General features: G+C 41.0%; 1 long non-coding RNA gene across 1 annotated transcript in view; it reads right to left on the bottom strand.

The window, feature by feature from the left end:
- Positions 1–2,841: 2,841 nt before the first annotated feature.
- Positions 2,842–21,349, bottom strand: part of LOC128095312 (uncharacterized) — a 40,124-nt gene continuing 21,616 nt past the window's right edge. Inside the window, exon 3 of the long non-coding RNA XR_008213213.1 lies at positions 2,842–6,421. This is a non-coding gene — a long non-coding RNA (uncharacterized LOC128095312). The remainder of the gene's footprint in view (positions 6,422–21,349) is intronic.

The raw sequence follows: 21,349 nt of genomic DNA, 5'->3' as shown, positions 1-21,349 counted from the left end.
TTGAGACCCTGTTTTAGGCAGAGTTTTTGTGCTGTTATCCTGAGATGACAGGAAGGTAGCTGAGACTATTCTTGCTCCAAAGCGTCCACTGTTGTGTGTGAGGGAGACACTGTTGTCAAAATTATTTCCCCAAATAAAAGGAAAAATAATAATTACAACTCATTTTATCTATCTGTTATATGTTTTTCCAAATGATTTGCATGTTTTTAATTTTTAATTTTTTTTGTTTTTGTTTTCTCTGTGTTGTTTTGGTGCCTGTGCTGGATCTCGCCCTGTAGACCAGGCTGGCCTCCAACTCACAGAGATCCACCTGGCTCTGCCTCCCAAGTGCTGGGATTAAAGGTGTGCACTAGCACCGCCTGGCTAATTTCTAAATTTTTAACATTGTCATTCATTTTATTTATTTTTTGTTTGGCCACTGTACAAGTAGGTGACCAAGGCAGAGAGAGTTTAAGTAAATTGCCCAAAGATACACAGCAGTGGTAGCGTAGCTGAGACTCCAGTTATGGAAGTGCACCAAGCCGCGGTGACAATTAGCTAAATGAGTCTTCTTACTGTTCTCCTCTGAGGCCATGGCTGCCATGATAAAAGACCGATGGAAACCACAGGCCACTTTCCCTGATGGTGGAGGAGATGTATTTGGAGGCACATTGAATTGCACAAACATGTCTCTATTACCGTGGCATTAGCTGTTCTGAGTGATGCATCATTCTGCATTTAAGGCACTCTTTTTAAACACTTATCAGCTGAGCCATGGAAGCAAAGAGCCAGTGAGGAGAAGGATCAGGGGCCATTTGGCTTTTATATAAATATTAAAATTTCCATGAATATTTTCTACTGAAAAAGTGGCCATAGTGGTCAAAGCAATTTTCTTCTTAAATAATTAAAGTATCGTAACCCAGGAGCAGAAGTCCCCAGTGAGTTTGGGAAGTATTTCAATGTGTCTGTTGTCGAACCCATGTCTGTGTTCCTGTAGAGCCATGTGTTGCCTGATTCTGATAATATGTTACTATGTAATTTCAGCACTCTGTGAACATCATGGAGTTGCTTACACCAACAGAGAGCTATGCTGTCACCATGGAAATTAAGCTAATGGGACCTGGTTTGTATATGTTGCCATTGTTAACCAAAACATTCTTGTGTCTGGGACTGTGTATTAGTTTATTTTTTTAGTTTCCTTAAACTCAAGAGGTACATTTGGGATAAAATGAAGATATTACATGATTTAATGATTGACCAAATTTTGCCTATTCAGGTGAATTTTTCCTACATATTTTCCATGATATAGGTGAACTTCATTGATATTATACTGCATTCAATGGACAGGAGGGTGTATGTATTTAAAATAATGCTTTTTTATTATTGATTTTTCCATTCAGTAATTATTTTTCTTGGGAACTTGTCTTAGTCTGTGCTCTTGTAATAAAAATATAATAGATGATGTACTAGTTAGTTTTTTTAGAGTAGCAGAACTTATAGAATGAATATATGTATATATATCAGATTTATTAGACTGACTTACAGGCTATGGTCCAGCTAATCCAACAATGGCTGATTATGAATGGAAAGTCTAAGAATATTGTAGTTGCTCAGTCCATGAGGCTGGATGTCTCAGCCAGTCTTCATCAGATACCTGAATCCTGAAGAAGTATGCTCTAATGCAGTGAAGGAATGGACTTGCTAATAAGGCTAGAGCAATAAGGCAAAGACCAAAAGCATCCTTCTTCCATGTCCTTATGTAGGCTTTCAGCAGAGGTATGTCTTCCAGCCTCAAGATCTGGATTAGAAGTATATCTTCCTACTTCAGATTAAGCAAAAACTGTTCATAGGCATGCTCTCTATTATTAGTTTGAGTTAAGTCTAGATGTAGTCAAGTTGACAACCAAGAATAACTATCACAAATGAGTAATTTATAAATAAGAAAAATTCTTATGTCCCAGTCTTAGGGGATGAGAAATTCAAGATAAAGATGGAGCAAACTTTATCTGGTAAGGATCCTTTCCTGATTTAACAGATGGAATCATCTGCGTGTTGGTAAGGCAGAAGAGGCCAACAGGCTACTTCAAGCCTCTTTCTTCCTCTTAAAATTTTTATTTTTAGTGTATGGGTGTTTTACCTACATGGATATCTGTTTACCACTTTTATTCCTGGTACCTAGTGAGGCCAAAAGAAAGCACCAATATCTCCCGGAACTGGAGTTACAGATGGTTGTGAACCTCCCATGTGGGTGAGGGGATCCAAACTCAGATCCTCTGGAAGAGTTTCTGGTGCTTTGAATTTGCTGAGCTTTCTCTCTAGTCTTCTCTTTCTTTTTCTTAAATATTTATTTGTGGTGTGTGTGTGTTTGTGTGTGTGTGTGTGTGTGTGTGTGTGTGTGTGTGTGTGTGTGTGTGTGTATGTGTGTGTGTATGTGTAGATGCCATGGTGTGCCCACGGAGATCAGAGGACAACTTGTTCTTTCATCCTGAAATATGGGTTCTGGGATGGTCATTTTGGCAGCTTTACCCCATACACCATTTTGTGTACCCCAAAGCCTCCTCTTTCTTGAGTGTATAATTCATGTTCATGAAAGGCCTCACCCTCCTGATCTAATTATTCCCCCAAAGGCCTGACCATTTAGTACTACTGAATCTTGGATTTCATATGCTTCTTAGCAGATGAATTTCTGGAAGGGGATACAAATATTCATAACAAAATTCATTGCTTAGACAGACAGAATTTATTTTCTTATGTCTTACAATTTTTGAACAATTTTATTTTTATTTAAAAACTATAAATTAAAATATTTAAATGATTTTCAAAACGTAAGAATACCTGTTTAAAGTGCCTTTCATCTTTTCATTGGATTTCTGAGATCATCTGAGACTTTTAGTCAATGTATAGATGTTCTTATTTGAAAGAAGATATCCAATGGAATGTGCTACTGATGATAGACGGATACTTTTATCATTTGGCTAACAACTCAGATGAGCCATTGCAGATTTGCATCTATGTTGTATTCTTTGACTAAGAACCACTACAATATTCAAATATTAGAACAGAACAAGGCTTGCAAGTGGCTAAACAAAAACCCAGTCCCGAGCACAGCAGAATGGGGGAGGGGGACTCTCACGGTGCAGGAACACAGTTTGTCTGTAGTGGTGGAGGCAGGCTGAGACCGGATAAGGATGGGCCACAAAGTGGGAGATCCACCGTACAGATGGAACAATGACCAGACACACACAGAAAGTCAGAACTTAGAGCGGGAGATCCACCGTACAGATGGAAGATCCACCGTACAGATGGAACAATGACCAGACACACAGAAAGTCAGAACTTGGAGTTGTGAAGGATGGGTCAGTGGAAGCAAGACATGGAAATGACTGTCTACTAGAGCCTAAAAACATTTTTCGAGACAGAATTCTGAAATAATGAAGCTGTTTCTAAACAAGGAATTGTGTTATGGCAGATATGTAAGATCTTGGTATTAAAAGCTATCAACATGCCTGCGTTACTTTACTTTAAATCCTCCTTTTCAAGATCCACTACATTTTTTTTTGCCAGAAATAAACACTCCAATTTTTGCTGATTCTATCAAATTGGAGAAATGTTGTGTTGTGATATGATGGGGTCCGCAATGGGAGGACTTCAGAAGCTGAAGAGGGGGCCTTTAGGTGGGCTTTATGACTTTCATCATTAAAAGGGGCCGGTTACAGCCATCTTTCTTTTTAAGTTCTAGTTTTTCCGATTGTATGCCATTCCTCCAACTACTCTTGATAGTTTACTTCATGATAACTGCCACTGTGTATCCATCAGCCTTGCCTTACCTGTCCCAAGAGAGGCTTTCTGTCTTTAACCCTTTGTGGGTATTGGTTCCCCTTGCCGGGGCTTCACTTTTATCTCATTGGACTTTAACTAGCCACACACACACACATCCCAGCTAATCTTTCCAAATTAGCATAGCGGCCGCTCAGGAGGTTCTCATTAGCTGAGCAGCTGAGATTTATCAGACCTCATTTGCCTAATATGGAGCCTAACTTTGGGCACCTGGCCCTTGCAGTAGGGGGTAAGGGAGAATAGGAACAGGTCTTTTGTCACTGTTATGCAGTCTCACTAATTTGCTCCGCCTAATAAAATTACAAATGGATACAGCTTTATTCATATTGCCTTTATAGGTTATAATAACCTTGCTACCCCATAACCTCCTGCTAGCTGAATTAATCAGATCATATTAATATTTCTTCCCACTTTCTTTTAACTGGTTCTTCTCTTAATTAAAGGGGCCAAAGACGTAAACAGGGTAGGTGACTAGAAGCATGGCGTCGAGTTATAAACAAGGCTCATTAAAAAGATGGATGTGCAGGCCGACTGCAAAAATTGCTTACTTCGCAAGTGTACATTTTGTAATTTCCTGACGACTAAAAGAACTAATGCCAGATCACACCCCCTCCCTTTTTCCCATGTATAAAAGATGATAATTTTTGAATGCTAGGGTGGGGATGGCAAAACCAAGCAACCTATTTATCAACTCACATAAGGGCTTTCATATTACAAGACTGCTTCCTGTTCCACGAGCCTCCAAAGCAATGTCTATTTGAAAGTGGACAAAAAAAGAAACAAACAAACTGGGAAATGATTTCAATGCAAAAGAAAACCTCAAAGATGAGAAATATTTAATAGAAAGCATCCAACATATTAAACAACAGTCCAGTTTGAAAGCAAAACTGAGGGTATACTTAAAATGTTAAGTATTCTGAGCATACACATTCCAGGTGCCTAGGGTGAACACACATGGTCTCTTGCACAGAGTTCAATAGAGATCTGCGTCTCTGCATGCGGACAAGAACTGTCAGGGTGGACAATCCCCAGTCTGAAGCTTCCATGCCCTTAAAACTACAGCAACGTAGCAGATCTGAAAACAACTTGATTTAGAAGTTTAAATTCAGATGTGTCTTGCATTGTTCAGGACACTACATCCAACTGTACACTGGGCTGGTAATAGAGTACCTTTATACAATGTTGGTGCATAAACAATCTCAGGCATATAGAACATATATTCCTATCACATGTGTATTATAGAATATATATATCCATTTTATATATTACATGTTTATAATATACAACTTATATTACATTTTTATTCGACACTTTCCCATGCATATATGCTTAGGACTCATTCCAGCAATCACAAAGTTTTGCTCACACTCACTTAGCTGAGCAAGTGGCTTTTGTTCATTTGTTTGGGGAAGGATTGTTTTGTTTTCTTCTGGCAGCAATTGCCTGCAAAGCCCAGGCTTGTGCTCTGTCTCCTCCCATGGCCTTTCTCAACAAGAGAGAAAGTCATCCTGACAGTCTGATGCACAGCCGGGCCAGGGAAGACCTGGCTCCTTCATGAATAAATTAGAGATGAAAGTTTAACAGATCCCCTTGCATGTTTATGGAGGAATCTTTTCCTAATTTACCTAAATGCTATGAGTAGAAGGAAAGGAAATAGAAGAGGCTAAGGTGAAAAGGTTAAAATCCCTGTTTAAATATAAGGGTTTTTTTTTTCTTTTTCTTTTTCTCTTTCTCCTCCACATACCACAACCCATGGGTGTTGCAGTGGAACTATTGATTTCTCCGTCAAATATTTAAAGGAGAAGCCAAAGGCAGAAAGAGTTCTTTCTTCCCCCACCCCTACTATAAGAGACTCATGTGGTGTGTGTGTGTGTGTGTGTGTGTGTGTGTGTGTGTGTGTGTGTGTGTGTGTGTGTATTTGTGTGTGTGTGTGTGATTTACCATCCATCTATCTATCTGTCTGAACAATATTTGTTTAAGGTCTTTCCTTCCTCGATGGTTCTCAAATTCCATGGAAATGGCATTTTTCTTCAAGTACTTCAAGGCTATGCTCCAGTAAGTGACCTATTACTCTATGTTCTCCATGAGTGCATTTCTTAGTGCCAGGCAAGCATGCCATGAGATGTGAGGGGTGGTCAAAATATTAGGTTTTTCATACAGGATTTGACAGCTTGGAAAATGGTTTTGGAATCCTGCCTGTGGCCGAGTGTATTACCTGATGCTTCAGAAGCCCAAGATGAATTTGCATGACCCTATCCCGTAAGACATCCATCCCCCTGTGCAAAAAAATAGGGAATTGGCAAGTAGAATCACTTTGCCCATGTGCTGAGGCTTTGGGTTCCAGAGGTCTTTGACTTCTCTGCTCTGGTAAACTCACCAGCAATTGCAGCAAGAACTGTCCCTATATGCAAGTTGCTTGCTCTGGGGACACTAGGCAGGGGGGCCTCACTGTGTCTTCTTCCTCCTCCTTGCCTTTGGCCATTAGGGAAGTTGTTGAATGCCACGTTCTGATGATATTGGGGCTGAAGCAGAAAGCTGGTGTGAAGAGTCTAAGAATTCGTGAAGGAAGTTACGTCGTCCACTCCATTGTTCTTATCTAGTTAAACTTTTATTGTTGTTGTTGTTTTTCATGGTAATTTTATTCAGCCATAAAAGAACAAAGAGAAAGAAAAAAGAAAGAAAAATCAAAATGATTCTGTGCATTTTTTTATTTTATTTTACTGTTTCCTTTAAATTTGAGCAAAATACCCAAAAGGATGTAAGTATGTTTTCCTTGAAAGAGAGGCCACCGTGATAGCAGATTTTTCTTACTCGTAACAAGGAAAATTCACAAACTTACTTTGCGGCCCACACAATACTCACCTTATTAACACGCATTTTAATTCTTCTTGAATTTCCCATAATCATTGTATGGGCTCTTCTGGTCAACTTTTGAGAAGTTTTCACTATTTTTACACCTGTGTGCCATTCCTTATTTTAGGAACCACTCAAGTTGAATGTTAAAGAAAGTGGCCAGTGGGACAGGAGATGTCCATTTTCTTTCATTTAATTGTGCTTTGTGTGCTTGTTTGTTTTTATTAGAATGCATGGTTGCAGAGACACCTACAACCCACCATTTGAAAATCCAATAGCACTTAGCACTTGGGTGTACTAGAGGCCATTCCTTTTTTTTATTATTAAAAAAGTATTTTTCCAAATAATTAATTTTGATCCTGATCCCCCCAACTCCTCACCACCTCTCTACCCACCCAACTTTCTCCCTCCGCCTCCCTCCTTCCCTCCCTCTCTCTTCTAAAGAGGAGAAAAGCAAGATTTTTTTTCCAAAACTTCTACAGACAAGCTATGAATATTTTTGGAATGCTAAAACGCCTTTATTTCCTGTTTTGGGATTTTTCTCCCCCTTCAAACTGATTTTCTCTCTTTTCCTCTCAGCGTTTGTCATGAGAGAAGTGTGTGATTTCATGAACCCTTTTTTTCAGCTTGCAACTTCCTCTAAACAAAAGGACAATAAATAAACGAGGAGATAAGTCAGCCTCTCTGCCTGCCCATCCCCTTCCTCGGACTGGGGCCGCCAGAACACTGCAGTTCTTCAAACATTGTCCTGAATTAGTTTCTGTGCGAGCTTACTGAGGCCGGAGCGTGGGTGATAATAGACACCAAACAGGAGGCCCACCGACACGTGTGGATATTGATACATATTTTTTCCAGCACTTTTGGCAAACCTGTCTTGCTGACTACACTGACGAAGGTTGCGGGTAATTGTCTATGCAGTTCTGTGGAAGATAAATGACCGCCTTCCCAAGGACACTTGGCCAGGCCTTAATCCTGAGTGTGAGTGTGTATGTGTGTGCCCGCACGTGTGCGTGTGTGTGTGACTGTTTTCTGAAGGTCTGACAAGGCATCTTGATCATTTCCTGGTTTTGAGGCCGACCCTCGGCCATGCACACAGCCCCCCTCTCCGAAACATTATTATTCTGTCGTGAGGCCTTCTTTGGCCAGGATGTTGCTTCATTTCCACCTTTTGTCTCGGCCTGAATGTGAATGATGCTCTTTCAGCAATATCCAGCCGCTTAAACTCCCTGCTGTTGCCTTACATAAATATACAACACCCGTCTCGCCCTATAACTCACTTCAGGCCTGGAAAAATAGTGACTTCCTTTATTGGTCCGATTCTCTGGCAATTCCCAACAGCTGTATGTTCGCACCTCAGAGGATCCTTATCTTCGGCTTTCCATTTGTCTCAGCACTATTCCCGGGGATTGCCAATAAAAATGATTCCCATTTTTATAACCCCTGAGAACACGGGAGCCAGCTTTCCAGAAAAACCATGTCCTTTCGCCACCCCCCAAATAACAAACAAACCAAACCTCGGGACTACTTAAGAAAAAGGCGCGTTTTGTCTTCAAGAGAGATGACCGGAGGAGCCCAGCACATGCGGGACTTAGTAAAACGTGGAGTGTGGTCCCTAAACACATTAATTACGGTCAAGAAAATCCATGTTGATTTCCCTCCACATGAGAATAAACTGGAAGCTACAGCATGTGATTGTTAAATTAACACGTGTTTAGAGATATATTCAGTACCCATCTACAGAGGAGGCTTATGTCTACACAGGATGTCACACATTCTTCCCCTCTAGTCTTTATCAGTTCATTTAATCATTTTTTTCTGTACATCTGAGTTCAGGGGAGTGTAAAACATGTTTTTGGGACCTATTGACTTTACTCTATAGGAAATATAGAAAAGAAAGAAATGTGTTTTTGAAATTGAAATTACTGTTCATTTTAAGGTAGTCTCATCAATAAAGAGTCTTTATTTAATTAGAGACAACGGGACTGAGCTTGGGCTCTGCAACTTACTGACGTAGGGTCTGGGGTAAGTAACATCATCATAAGCTAAGCCTCAGTCAGCCACATCTGCGAAACAGAAACTAAACCCCTTCCTTTCATATTCATTGAAAATTAGAAATGAAACATTCACTAAAAAGTGAAAGGCGCCAAGGCTCTTTACAGATGGGAATCCCATGGTATTTCTTTTCTCCTTCATGATAGAGTTAGGATCCTGATGGACAAGTCTGGAGGAAGAATGTTCAGAAGGGGTAGATGTGTGAGAATTACAGAGTGCTACAAGACTATGCACAAGACGAAGGAGCAAGGACATGAACCACGTCCATACCAAACTGCATCTTCAAAAGATCCAACAGAAAGAAGGGGACACAATGACAAACGCCAGTCAGTGCATCCCTCGGCTTTCTGGTTCTGCAGTTCTCCATGGGAAGAAAGAGGCCTGAGGATGATTGGACATGTGAGCAAGAGGGCTTGCTTGGGACCTTACTGACAATGCTTGGCATCTCGCACAAAAACTCTGAATGTGAGCTGTTTGCCTAAAATCTCCTCCTCCTACCTGACTTTGCTCCAAAGCATGGATGATAATCTTGCGATTCACTTCAGCTATGCTCCACACGTTAAGCCTGCCCTCCAAAGCAACTTTCCAAACAAACAAAACCATGCATTTAGCCTGGGTGCAGACAAAAGGGTACAGACTCTTCATTCTAAGCTCTCTCGGCTTGCATGTGTGTAAACAGACTGACTTTATACCAGGTCTTCTCTACTCTTTCAAATGGGAGCCAAATCTCCCAAACTGTCCCTCTGAACGAGAGGTAATGTCATTTTCCAGGAAACATCATTAATGGCAGCCCAGAGTATTGCACTCTGTCACTGCTTCCAGCAGCTGTGGAAAGAACTTAACATTTTCTCAGGGTCAAATGTTCCCTTCTCAGTGGGGAAATTTTTCTGCTCTAAATGAAATGTTACGAAATACATTTTTCCCCCACCAAGCTTTGCACGGAGAGCTGTTTTATTTATCTGACTGTTGTGAGTGCTGTAAAAACATGCTGTTTCACATAGTAACATAAGCTCTTCGTAAAAGTGTGCCCTGAGTATTTGCAATTGTTATCAGGCCCAGATGTATCCTCATGTCAGCCTGAAGCTTCCCTAGTTGGCTCCGATACACAGAATATAATTATCTCAAAGGCCTTCATGCTTAGTGTGCAGAAGCATCATGTGACTGAGTATAACCACTGGCCCTCTCTCTCCTGTCTACCCACTGTCCCCAAAGAACTAGTGACAAAGAGTAAGACCTACTGTTTATGGATTTCAAAGCTATTCTGAATAGAGCAGCCCTATGTTTTGATAGAGTTTTGAATGAGAGAGAGCCAGTCACTGAGTTGAGGAAAAAAGAGAGTACAAAACCTAGGACTGAAAAATGGATGAGTTAAGAGGCCCTCTGAGAGAGGCTGTGATCCTCAGCTATCTTTTAAATCTGATGGTGGAATGCTGGCCTCTGATGAGTTGTTTTCTTCTTTCTTTCAGACTCACAACTTTCCAAACTAAGTCCACAAGAAATCAAATTCACAATAGACAACATTTCTAAATCCGTGGTTTGCTCCGGAGACTAAATTCTTAGGCATTGTGAGGAAACAGAACCCAGACATAAGGTGACCAAGGAAAGATGTGGGCTCAGCTGACCTGACTTGAGAACACTGATCAGTATTTGAAGATGGGAAAAGGGTTGAAAAGAAACAAAACAAGGAACAGCACACCCGGGTGAAGGCAACATAATTCCTTCCTGACCCTTGCTGGGAATCAGTTTATGCCCTGAAGCATGAAATTTGATTGTAATTATTTTAGCTTGCTTGGCTACATATGTTATTGATGATCTTTCCTCAAAAGCAGCAGCCTTCTAGAAATCTTGCCACAGTACTTGACTCAAGAGCCTGTAAGGTATACGTAATAGAAAATAAACTGTGTGGGCTATCTCTATCGATTGCCTCATGGAAACTCGCTCATCTTAAAGTGTGGGTCTCCAACTTTCTACACCACTGGGATAGAAAATCAGGTCACACTTTCAAAAATCTAAATACTATACAAGCACTTGGTTTACCACTCTGGGATTCCACGGTTACTGGAATTCTCAAGTAGACATTTTAGCCCATTGATTATAAATATGAAACCTGGTTACTTTGCATATGTAAGAGATGAGGTCAGACAAAGACTCAAATCATATAAATGATGGACATGCATCTGGAAGAGTACATGTGGGGATGAAGGCCCTAACCTGTCATCTATGTTTGTCTTAGTTAAAAAAAAAGAGCAATTCTCCATTTTTCCTTCCTGCTGTACAAGTGAGTAGAAATACCAAGTATGTCCATTAATGATAAATCAGTCAAATAATCCGAGTAAGACAAGGTAATAATTTCCTAGGGCACTCACTTTCTGAATTGCAAAATGAAGGCGTGTAGTATGTATGATCTTGTGTGTATAAAGCATTACCTTTAGTTATGTCTTAATATGAAAGAGTTTTCCTGGGAGACAAAGAACATTCCTTTTCATAATTCCAGAAACCCATGGAACTATGTCTCTGCTTTATGCCATTTGGACCTTTGGAAGTTTTTCACTCCCATTGAATGGAATCCTAATTGATCCTGAAATCAACCTTAATAATATTATGGATCTCCCTCTAGTTGCTCTGACAAAAGAGTTTAACCCAGAAGTTCTGGTAGCTTTGGGCATATTTCCATATTTTCCTTTCTATTTGCTCTCTCACTAATTAATGCAAACCTACTCTGTGTTGTGCCCACAGGAACAGCTCTGTGCACAAACATAAATCCTATGCACTTGCTAAGCTCCATACTATTAGATTGGATCAATGTTTTAAAGACAAAAATTCAATTAATTCTTGACTGTACCTCAAAGAAACATGAACAGGGAAGAATGAGAATAAGCTCTAAGACTATACCCAGAAGATAAGGCTCTGGGCAAGGATTGGGAGGGAGAAGGGAGTTCCTGAGGGGGAATTTCTGAAATGGCTTTGGGGCCTCTGTAGGCATTGAACAATCTGTTCAGGCAGAAGGCATCTCATATAGCAGATAACCCTCTGCTTGTTAGTGGCATGCATTTGAACTGGTTCAAATGTCTGAAGTCTCCATTTAATGAACAGTAAGAAAGTAAGATCATGAAATGTAGAAGAGTCCTGGTTCCCTGGGCCTTTATTTCCAGTAGAGACAGGCAGATCTCTGAGAGGCAAAGCAAGCCTGGTCTATGCAACAGTTCCAGGACACCAAGGGCAACACAGTGACTTTGTCACAAATTAAAATAAAAATTGAAAGCAGTGGAGGAATCTGTGCATTGTGGTACAGACCTTTAATCCCAGGACTCGAGAGTCAGAGGTGGGCAGATCTCTGTGAGTTTAAGGCCAGCCTGTCTACATAGTGAGTTCCAGGACAGTCAGAGCTATGTGAGAGATCCTGTCTCAAAAATAATAAAAAAAAATCAAAATAGAGAAAAATAAATTTGTTCCCTGAGTTGTCACATGAACATTTCTGATCTGGAGCTGGCCCTCCCTTGACTCTTTTTGACTCCACTGTGATTTTTTTTCCACTTGTAAGAATTATTTATTTTATGTGTATGATTGTTTTACCTGCATGTATGTATGTGGGCACATGTATGTATGTGGGCCTGGTGCCACATGTATGTTGGCCCGGTGCCCTCAGAAGTCAGAACTGGAGCTCCAGGTATCTGTGAGCCACCATGTGGGTGATAAGAGCTGAGCCCAGGTCCTCTTGAGGAGCGAGCGCTCTTAGTCCCTTAAGCCAGAGTCCTGTCCTCCACTGTGGTTTTTCTCCAGACTTCATTCCACAGTCCACGAGATAGCACTGCAGAGGTACTGAGCAACCTCCCAGGCATGAGCTATGGCACTACAAAGAGACATCTCACACCAGGTTGATTCCAGGGAAACGCGCTGAGCTGTGAGTAAACGGCCAGGAGTCCTGACCTAAAAGCATGATCGTCAGGGGAAAGGATGGACGGGAAGTTCGAGAACACAGAGGAGGAAGGAAGGATATCCTTTCTGAACATGTTTCCTCGATGAGTCAAAACCACAAACACATAAGAGGCACGGGGTGCTTAGAGGCAGGACCGCAGGGAAGTAGTGAAGAGGAAAGTGGAGAAAACACCCACATCCTCCTGTGCGCGGATGCCCTGCCTCCTTTCCTTTCCTCCTGTTCCCACCTTACCGGCTGGAGCAAGCTCTCACACCGCCTCTTATGAGGTAATTTCCCCCTGCAGCCTTTGTTCTGCGAAGTCAACACGGCTTCTGGAAATCAAGTTGTATTCTGTATATTTAATACATCATCTCTAAGGATAATCATCCTGGAATCTGAACTTGTTTCTGTTATCTGGCTCCACTTGACAATGATTTATGAACCAGACAAACAAGACAGCTTCATTTTCATAAAGCCAGCGGAAACTTCTGGGCCAGGCGGAGCTGTGAAACTTGTTTTGACTCGGAAACCGAAACAAACATGACATAAAAGTCAATACAACGGCACCGCTGGGCTCTCATTTTACAAAGTAACTTTTCCCCCCGCCACACACTCCAGCAGGATGACAGCTGAGATGTTGCATTCTCGGATAGCAGTTTTTAGCTTCGCTAATTACCCGCCCGGTGCGATGATGAAGGACCCTGGAAAATGGAAATAAGCACATGACAATCATCGCTATAGAAGTGTCACAAATATTCTGCAGTCAGGAACTTTAAAATATGTCGAAGGTAGTATTTTATAGCTTCTACTAAAAATCCTTAATCTCTTAAAGAGATGACAACCTGATTTGGTTGATGTGTGGGCATCATTCACCATCAGAAATGGTAACCCAAAATGAAAATTTACAACACAGTTTAATAATGGGCATGAGCCAGACTGACCAGTGTGAATATAGACTTGTACCCAGATACACATTTGACGGATGTGCATCATTATAAATACCAAACCTTCGCCCATTCTTAGTATTGTGGGTTGAAGACAGTACAACAGAGAATTCATAAAGACAGGCCACAATTCTCTACACAGTCATCACTTTGAGTAAGTTCTGTCTGTCCCAAGCAGTTCTCTCCTCTGTATAATGATGATACGAGCCTTCAGTTTTGCCGAGAGAGGAAATTATGGGATATTATGATTTTAGTGCCTTCCATTGTTTTTTAATGGCTAGCCTAGCTTCGCAAGGAACGTGGAGTGCTGCCACCTTCTTCCAATTCTTGTTGGGAAGCAAGACCAAGGCACAAACTATACAAATACTATCAACTACTCCAAGATGCCGAAAGCAAGAGATTTCTCTAAATCCACCCAAGTTATACAACTACAGTGATCTTGCAGTTGTGCTATGAATACACCTGGAAGACATGGGACAGTGGTGCTTTATGTGTCTCATAGAGTCTGAGAATCATCTTACAAGGAGATAGGGACATAAAACAACGGATATTTTAATGGACTGCATTTGGCTAATTTAAAGGTCTGAATAACTGATTTAAAATCATAATCTTCATACATACTGGTAACTATTAAACTTGTATGGAAATATTATATATAAAACACATGAGGATTGCTTATCATGTCCAGATTTAATTTATAATCTCTGCATAACTTTGATTTAAATCTCATGCTACAGGGATACATTTTTATTTGCAAAATAAAATGTACAATTTAGAGAACTGCCCATTTCTGCATCTATTAAAAATACTGACTGGTCATTGTCAGAATTCTGCTGTTATTTCTTAACAAGAAGAGGATGGAGCCGATGTTTTCTTGGGCATCATAGCCACCTCTTCTCTACTTCTATTAAACTGATAATTACTTTTTACATTCAAAAATTTATCTAAAAGATGCACAAGTTACATATGTACATTTTAAATAATCTGCATTATCAAAGTGTCGCTATTCTTATGTTGCAAGATTAATAGAAAGCATCCTACCCATCCATTCTGGAAACTCTCTATAACTGATGATTTTCTATTCCTTCTCTTCACACTCACAGTACCACTGGCTTGAACAGTGTGATTGACAACTCACTTTCTTTTATTTTTTTTTCTCCTTCATATAGATCTGCCATCAGTATGGGGTTTCAACTTGCTGACTTTAAGTGTGATGTGAATGGAAACATGCATGTTGCTTCTATGGCTTTCCCCTTCAACAGTGTTTGCAGATGCTGACACACGTATCTGCCCCCATCTTTCCTCCAGTGTGCAGTTTTCACTCCATCTTACTCTTGTCCCTTCCATTCTGCTATAGGTGAGTCTGTGAGATGTTCCAGCTGTAGCGAGATTTGAATAGTGCTGGGAAGACACGTACGAATTTTTGCCCATTTCCATCTAGAGAAGTCAAATTGACGTATTCGAAGGGAAACAAATTTACAAGTGGTTAGATAATATTAAACTGTTGTCCAAGATGATTACATCAATTCATTCTCTATTCAGCATCAGATTTAAGTCCCCTTGTCCTCCATCCTTGCGAAGTCAAAATAATGAGCTTATTCATTGAAAATAAAAAGGAACAATCCAATCTATGGGCAATTAGTCATCAAGAGGATATTTTGATTCTAAGGAGATGGTTCAGTGAGTAAGTGTTCTCGCGTGAGCATTAGGACCTGGATTCAGATTTGCAACACCCACATAAAAAGCAGGGTGTGGCCATGCACATGCCTGTAACTCTAGTGCTTTGGGGAGCAGCATGTGGAGACAGGCAACTCCTGGGGCTTGCTGGCTGCTAGTCTCGAGAGTAACCCTGCAGGACACCGAGATGTCTCCCTCTGGCGCTCCTCAGTTAACACTCATGTTTTTGGTCAGGCGTGAAAATCAGCATCAGAAGGCACTGCCTGGATTTTGCCCAGAACCATCCATCTTTGAGAACGTCCACAGTCTCTCAAATCTTGCAGTGCAAGTGCAGAGGTAAATTAAAGCAAACAGAAGGCAAGCTGAGAGCTGATGAGTGCTTTCCTGTCTGAAAGCTCATCTGGGCTTTGGGGGAAAGGAATCTGACAATACTTGCCCAGGAGGGTAGAGAGCAGGGCAGTCTGAGGGGACAGAAACCAGCAGTGAGGGGCAAGCTTGGGCCAAAGGCTTTACAGAGGTCTCTGTGGCTAGGCAGCCAGGGAAAGTGAATAGTTCAGGACCAGTTAGCTGAAATAGTCTGCTAGCCTCTTAGGGACAGACAGGAGTGGTTCCAAGCTATTGGCTTCCTGGATTTTGGACGAGTAAGGCAGAAGGAAGCAGCCTACTGGGGTGAGTGTTCTGCGGGTAACTTATATATGCAAACACCTGCTGGGCCAGGCTTTCTCTAGACAGAAGAGTGCTTTCCTCCTTTTTTTTAAAATACCGAACAGAAGCAACAGTGAGAGCCTGGGATGCCTTAATTTAAGGATGCTACCCCTTGGCCTGGTAGGCTTTTCATTCTGTTTAAATTTTTCATTGGTGGATAATACAATGTAAAGATCTGCTATATAATGTAATAATCATGACAGGGTAGCTAATATTTTCATTTTCTTAAACATCAATCACTTCTTTGTATTGGAAATCTTCGAGTGCCCCTCCTCAAACTCTCACAGAATAGTAAATTTTACTATTGAGTGTTCTCCAGATACTTGTTGGTCATTTGTGTAAACTATAGTCATCTACTGGGCTGCACTATAGGATTTCCTCATCCAATGCAACTGTCTTTCTGCCTGTGTTATCCAACAGTCCTGGGTCCTGCTCCCATGCCCCTACATCCTCTGGAGGCCACTATTCTGCTTCTTCCTCCTTTGAGAGCCTCTTTTTAGCTTCCACATAGGAAGTACTTGTCACTCAGTACCTGCTTATTTCATTTAACATAATACCCTCCCATGAGTCCATGCTGCTGCCAGTGGCAGGTGCTCATTGGTTCATTGCAGCTCCTCATCTTTTGCAGACATTTACACTGTCTTCTTTTTTTTTTTTTTTTTTAAAGAGAAACGTTTTATTTTGGTTCATGGCTTCAGAGGTTTGGGCCCATTTTTGGCTGGCTCCATTGCAATGGGACTGTGGTGAAGCACAGCATTCTGGGAGTGGAAGCAGGTGGTATCTACACCTTCAGCTTCATTTCCTAGTTATTGTGAATAGCGCAGCAGTGAACGTGAGGTGGTTCGGTGTCTAAGAGCTCTGGCTGTTCTTGCACAGGACTGGAGTTTAGTTCCCAGTACCTACATCAAGCAGCTTCAGACTGTGTGGAATTCCAGTTCTAGGGATTCACTCCTATCTTCTGGCCTCTGCAGGCACACACACACACAGAGTACTGAAGTAAATCTTTTCTATGCTGACTTAGAGTCCTTTGGGTATACTTCCAGGAGTGGAACTCATGTGGTCGCTGATCATAATGTAACTACAGGTCCAGTCCCACTGGGATCAGTAGGGGTGGTGGTGGTGCTCATAAAACTGTTAATAGTTACACTGTCTTCTTTATCTATTCATTGTCAGTAGACATTGCTGGGCTGCCAACCTGAACTGCAGTAAATATTTCACTGCAGTTGCCTCTCCTACACTCCCTTAATTCTCATGGCATATATGACCAATGGTGGGAAAGGTGGTGATCCTGGGCCTACCTCGGTGCAGAGCTTCCTTGTTCTCCTTCATAATACCTATACTCATTTATAACATCCCAACATTTCTTGGCATCATCACTTAAGAGTTTTTAAACCATTGTTTATTATCATCATCATCATTACCAACCACCTTCCCTAGCCACTCAACTTTGTATTTTTTTAAAATTCATCATGAACAATGTGCTGCCCAAATATTTTCAGATACATGACATTGCCCTAGAGCATGGTTAGCATACCAGGAGCTCAGTTTTTAGGCGATTTCTTCCTCTCCCACCAGATAGCGATTGTCACCTGTCCCATGGCTAAGGGTGGGGTTTCATGCTCAATTCCCATCTCTGTGCTGGGATTTGGTCCAACTTGGTTTTGCACAGGTGTTGTGCATGTTATTGCAAGCTCTGTGAGTCCCTATGTGCAGCTGCCCTGATGTGTCCCCAGAATACTGTTCCCTTGTAGTCATCCAGCATCTCCAGCTCTAAAATCTCTTTCTTCTCCTTCTTCTGCAATGATCCCTGAGCCTTTGGAGGAGGGTGTGTGATAGAGATGTGTCCCATTTAGGGATGAGCATTCTTTATTATCTTAGTATCTGCACGATGGCCAGCCATTGGTCTCTGTGTTAATCACCATCTGTGACAAATAGGAATTTCTCAGATGAGGGTGGAGAGATGCCTTGATCCATGAGTATAATGACCAGTCATTACTTTTTGTTACTTTCTTTATTATCCTGAGATGAAGTGTTAATTCCTTGTCGGTCTGACTTCTGATTGCCTGACGGTTAGTAATAGCTGAGTATTTTCATTGTACGATCTGATCATTTGTTTATTTTCTGAAAAAAACTTTTCAAGATATTAAAGCATCTTCATAAACAGAAGATTGTATGTATACCATTTTACACACACACACACACACACACACACACATATATATATATATATATATATATATATATATATATATATATATGTAATGCACTACATCTTTTTAAGTGGCAATACAGTGGTACAGATAAAAATACAAAAATCCTCAAAGACAATGGCAGTTGTTTTCCGTACCAAAAAAAAAACAAAAAAAACCTTGAGACTTGGGAGATATTTTCTCACATAAAAACAATTGTTATAAATATACAACATTGAGTAAAATTCATAATGAGTTCTGGCAATAAACAGATGGAATGATTTTAGGAGTAACCCTGTGACTGGTGGAGAATAGTCTGGAATCAAAAGATAGGAACAACCTATCCATGCTAACTAGGCTGTGTGAGAAGTACACATTTAGAGGACAGATCCTCAGTACACAGATTAATGGCATCCCTTCAGGAAGTAATGTAAAGTAGTAAAGGGAGGTTGGTTTAATTCCTCCTGTGGTGGCCAGACCCCACTGAAAAATACACAACTTTATCACTTGTCCAAAAAAGAAAAAACGAAAAGCCTTGGTTACTCTATAACTAATCCTTCCTAGCCAGTTGTCTTGACCATAAGAATAGAGAAAAAGATGAGTTTGATCTCCACCTGTCTTCTACTTCAGGTGGATGGAGAGCTGGTCCCAAATACAAATTGTCTTTTTGCCCAAATTGGGCAAATGTAATAAGAATACAGGATTTGTTAGGCCATTTCTAAAGAAATCAAAACAGAACTATTAAACTGAAAAATCTAAGCTGACAGTTCTACTTTGTAAAATATATCTTGGGATATTTGTATCACCAAGGAACTAAGGGATCATATGCAGAGATGAAGAAGAAAAATGTCTAGAATCTTCCTCCATTGTTATTAACTTCTTATTCCCTTAATAATAGTGTGTCTGTGAGAGAAAGACAAAGCATTTCTCTGTGTTTAGGTGGGGTGTGTGTGTGTGTGTGTGTTGTGATTATGCAGGTAGTGGTGGGTACAAATGGAGAGAGGATAAAGGAGAGCATCAGATGTCTGGGTCTCTCTCTGAATCTGGAGCCACTGTCTCCAATCACAATGCTGGGGTGACAGAGAAGTGCATGTCCAGGCTTAGCGTTTTTCATGTGGGTAGTTTCATGTGGGTGATTTCAGTCCCTCACATTTGCTTAACAAGGACTCGACTCATGGAGCAGCCTCCACCCTGTCCAGCCATTCTGAATAATATTTTTAAATGACTAATGATCAACACTGTACACGTAATAAAATAAGTTCTCATCAGATACTTTGGATTGCTGAGTGGTGGCCACTTCCCGACAGAGAACTTAGAGCTGTTGTCATCTTGAGGTTTCCACACAGATTTATTCTGTGAACATAGAACTGCAGTTGTATGGGTGACAAGGGAAGTGAAGGGCTGTGATTAACCCCAGGGTCACATCTTTGTCCTTCTACAGGTACAGGTGTGTTTCTCACCGAGTAGCCCATTTGGCAGCTAACGGCCACCAGAAAGCTATCTCCGTGCCAGAAAGGGGACAGTATACCCTTTTGTTCGTACTTGTCCCGGATATTTTTTGATTGCCCACTGTTTCCTGGGCTCTAGGTTTGCTGCGATGACTCTTTTGGATCTCCCACTTGACATGAGAGAGTCAGAGTAAGATGTACCTCCCGTTAATTAGAAAGATACACACTTGGAGTGATGGGTGCTAAATAATTTGGTCTGATAATACTGCCCACGTTAGGGAGGCCTGTTTCATCTGATCTCAAGCACACAACTGTAGTTTGCCCCTGACTCTAACCTTTAAAAATCATAACACAATCTGACTAAAATTTTACTGAAGGCGATACAGTTCCTGTGTGTGTGTGTGTGTGTGTGTGTGTGTGTGTGTGTGTGTGTGTGTGTGTGTGCATGCACATGCACACATGCCCGCACGTGTATGTATATCCATAACCCCACTGGTGTAGATATAATGCTTTTGTTTTGACAGTAATTAAATTTTTATGATCAAAGTCAGATATGAGATTATTTACAATGTTAGCAAGGTCGATGTCCTGCTTAAAAATGTGTTGGAAACCAAGTTTATACTATTACAACATTCACAAAGCAGAGGAGGTATGTTTTTGAAATTTCAGACACTTAGGAAACTCTTGTACTGTGAGGGAACCCAGAGTTTTTGCCTCTGGGTTTACTTAAGCAATATAGACAGACATTCTCAACTCAGTGTGTTCATCATGGAAAGAGGGGAAAAGCCAGGCAGGGCTTACCCAGAATAAATGTGAGTCCTGTTTAAATGCACCATGAACTGCCGCCTAGTTTATAATTGGTGCCAGTTTACAAATAGAGCGAGGTGGAGATGCAGACATTTCAAAGGCTTCTGATTTAGGCCTTGCCGGTCTTCAGTGTTATTGCAGAGTTTAGATTCTGACCTCAGCCTCTCCCTTCTGCAGGTGTCTGCCTGGGATCTGTGGTAAGGCAGGTCTCATAGAAACCCTAGAGCACCGAGCAGATAACTGAAGTGGGCCAGCAGCAAAATTAACCCCCAAAGCCATTCATTATGTGTTTTCAATATCCTCTAAAAGGGTTTCCCACCCCTAACTGCATATTTATACATATTTACTTACTAATCAATAAAGGAAAATGGCTGCATTATTTTGATTAAAATATCAGACCTACGTGTTACTATAAAATCACATTTAAGAAGCCAGAAAAAAGAGGAGATAGCAGTCCGTGTAACCCTCCAGCCTTTGATATATGGTATTTCCAGGCTGCGAGGAGAGCAGACACATTAAGAAAATAGTGCTAATGATATTAAAGTACTTTACAAGGCTTGTTACTAGGAGCTGACAAACCTGTCAAGTGTATAATGTAAGAGGCTATCGTAACGTCCTCAGAAAACCATACCTCTACCCCATTTCAGTGCAATCTCCTAATAATGGAGTTGCTATAAATTCTAGCCAGCAATGGGACGGAGCCGTGGCTTCTCACCCCAATGTGAGGACATGATAAATATAAAAGAAAATGGCTGTCAGTTTTGGCGCCCGAACCTTATTACAAAGTCTTAATCTTACTGGCCTCAGCACCTTTTATCACCGCCTTGTTATGCGCTGATGGCTTTTTTATTTGCTGGGAGATGGAGGATGTGTCATTTGATGTCCTTTTATGTAGCCACTGGTCTGTCCTCTCATGGAAGAAAAAAAAACACATTTTATATG

This window comes from Peromyscus californicus, unplaced genomic scaffold, assembly GCF_007827085.1.
Source record: "Peromyscus californicus insignis strain IS unplaced genomic scaffold, ASM782708v3 Scaffold_4__1_contigs__length_199733344, whole genome shotgun sequence".
NCBI classification, from domain to species: domain Eukaryota; kingdom Metazoa; phylum Chordata; class Mammalia; order Rodentia; family Cricetidae; genus Peromyscus; species Peromyscus californicus.
This window is presented reverse-complemented; position numbering and strand designations above follow the sequence as displayed.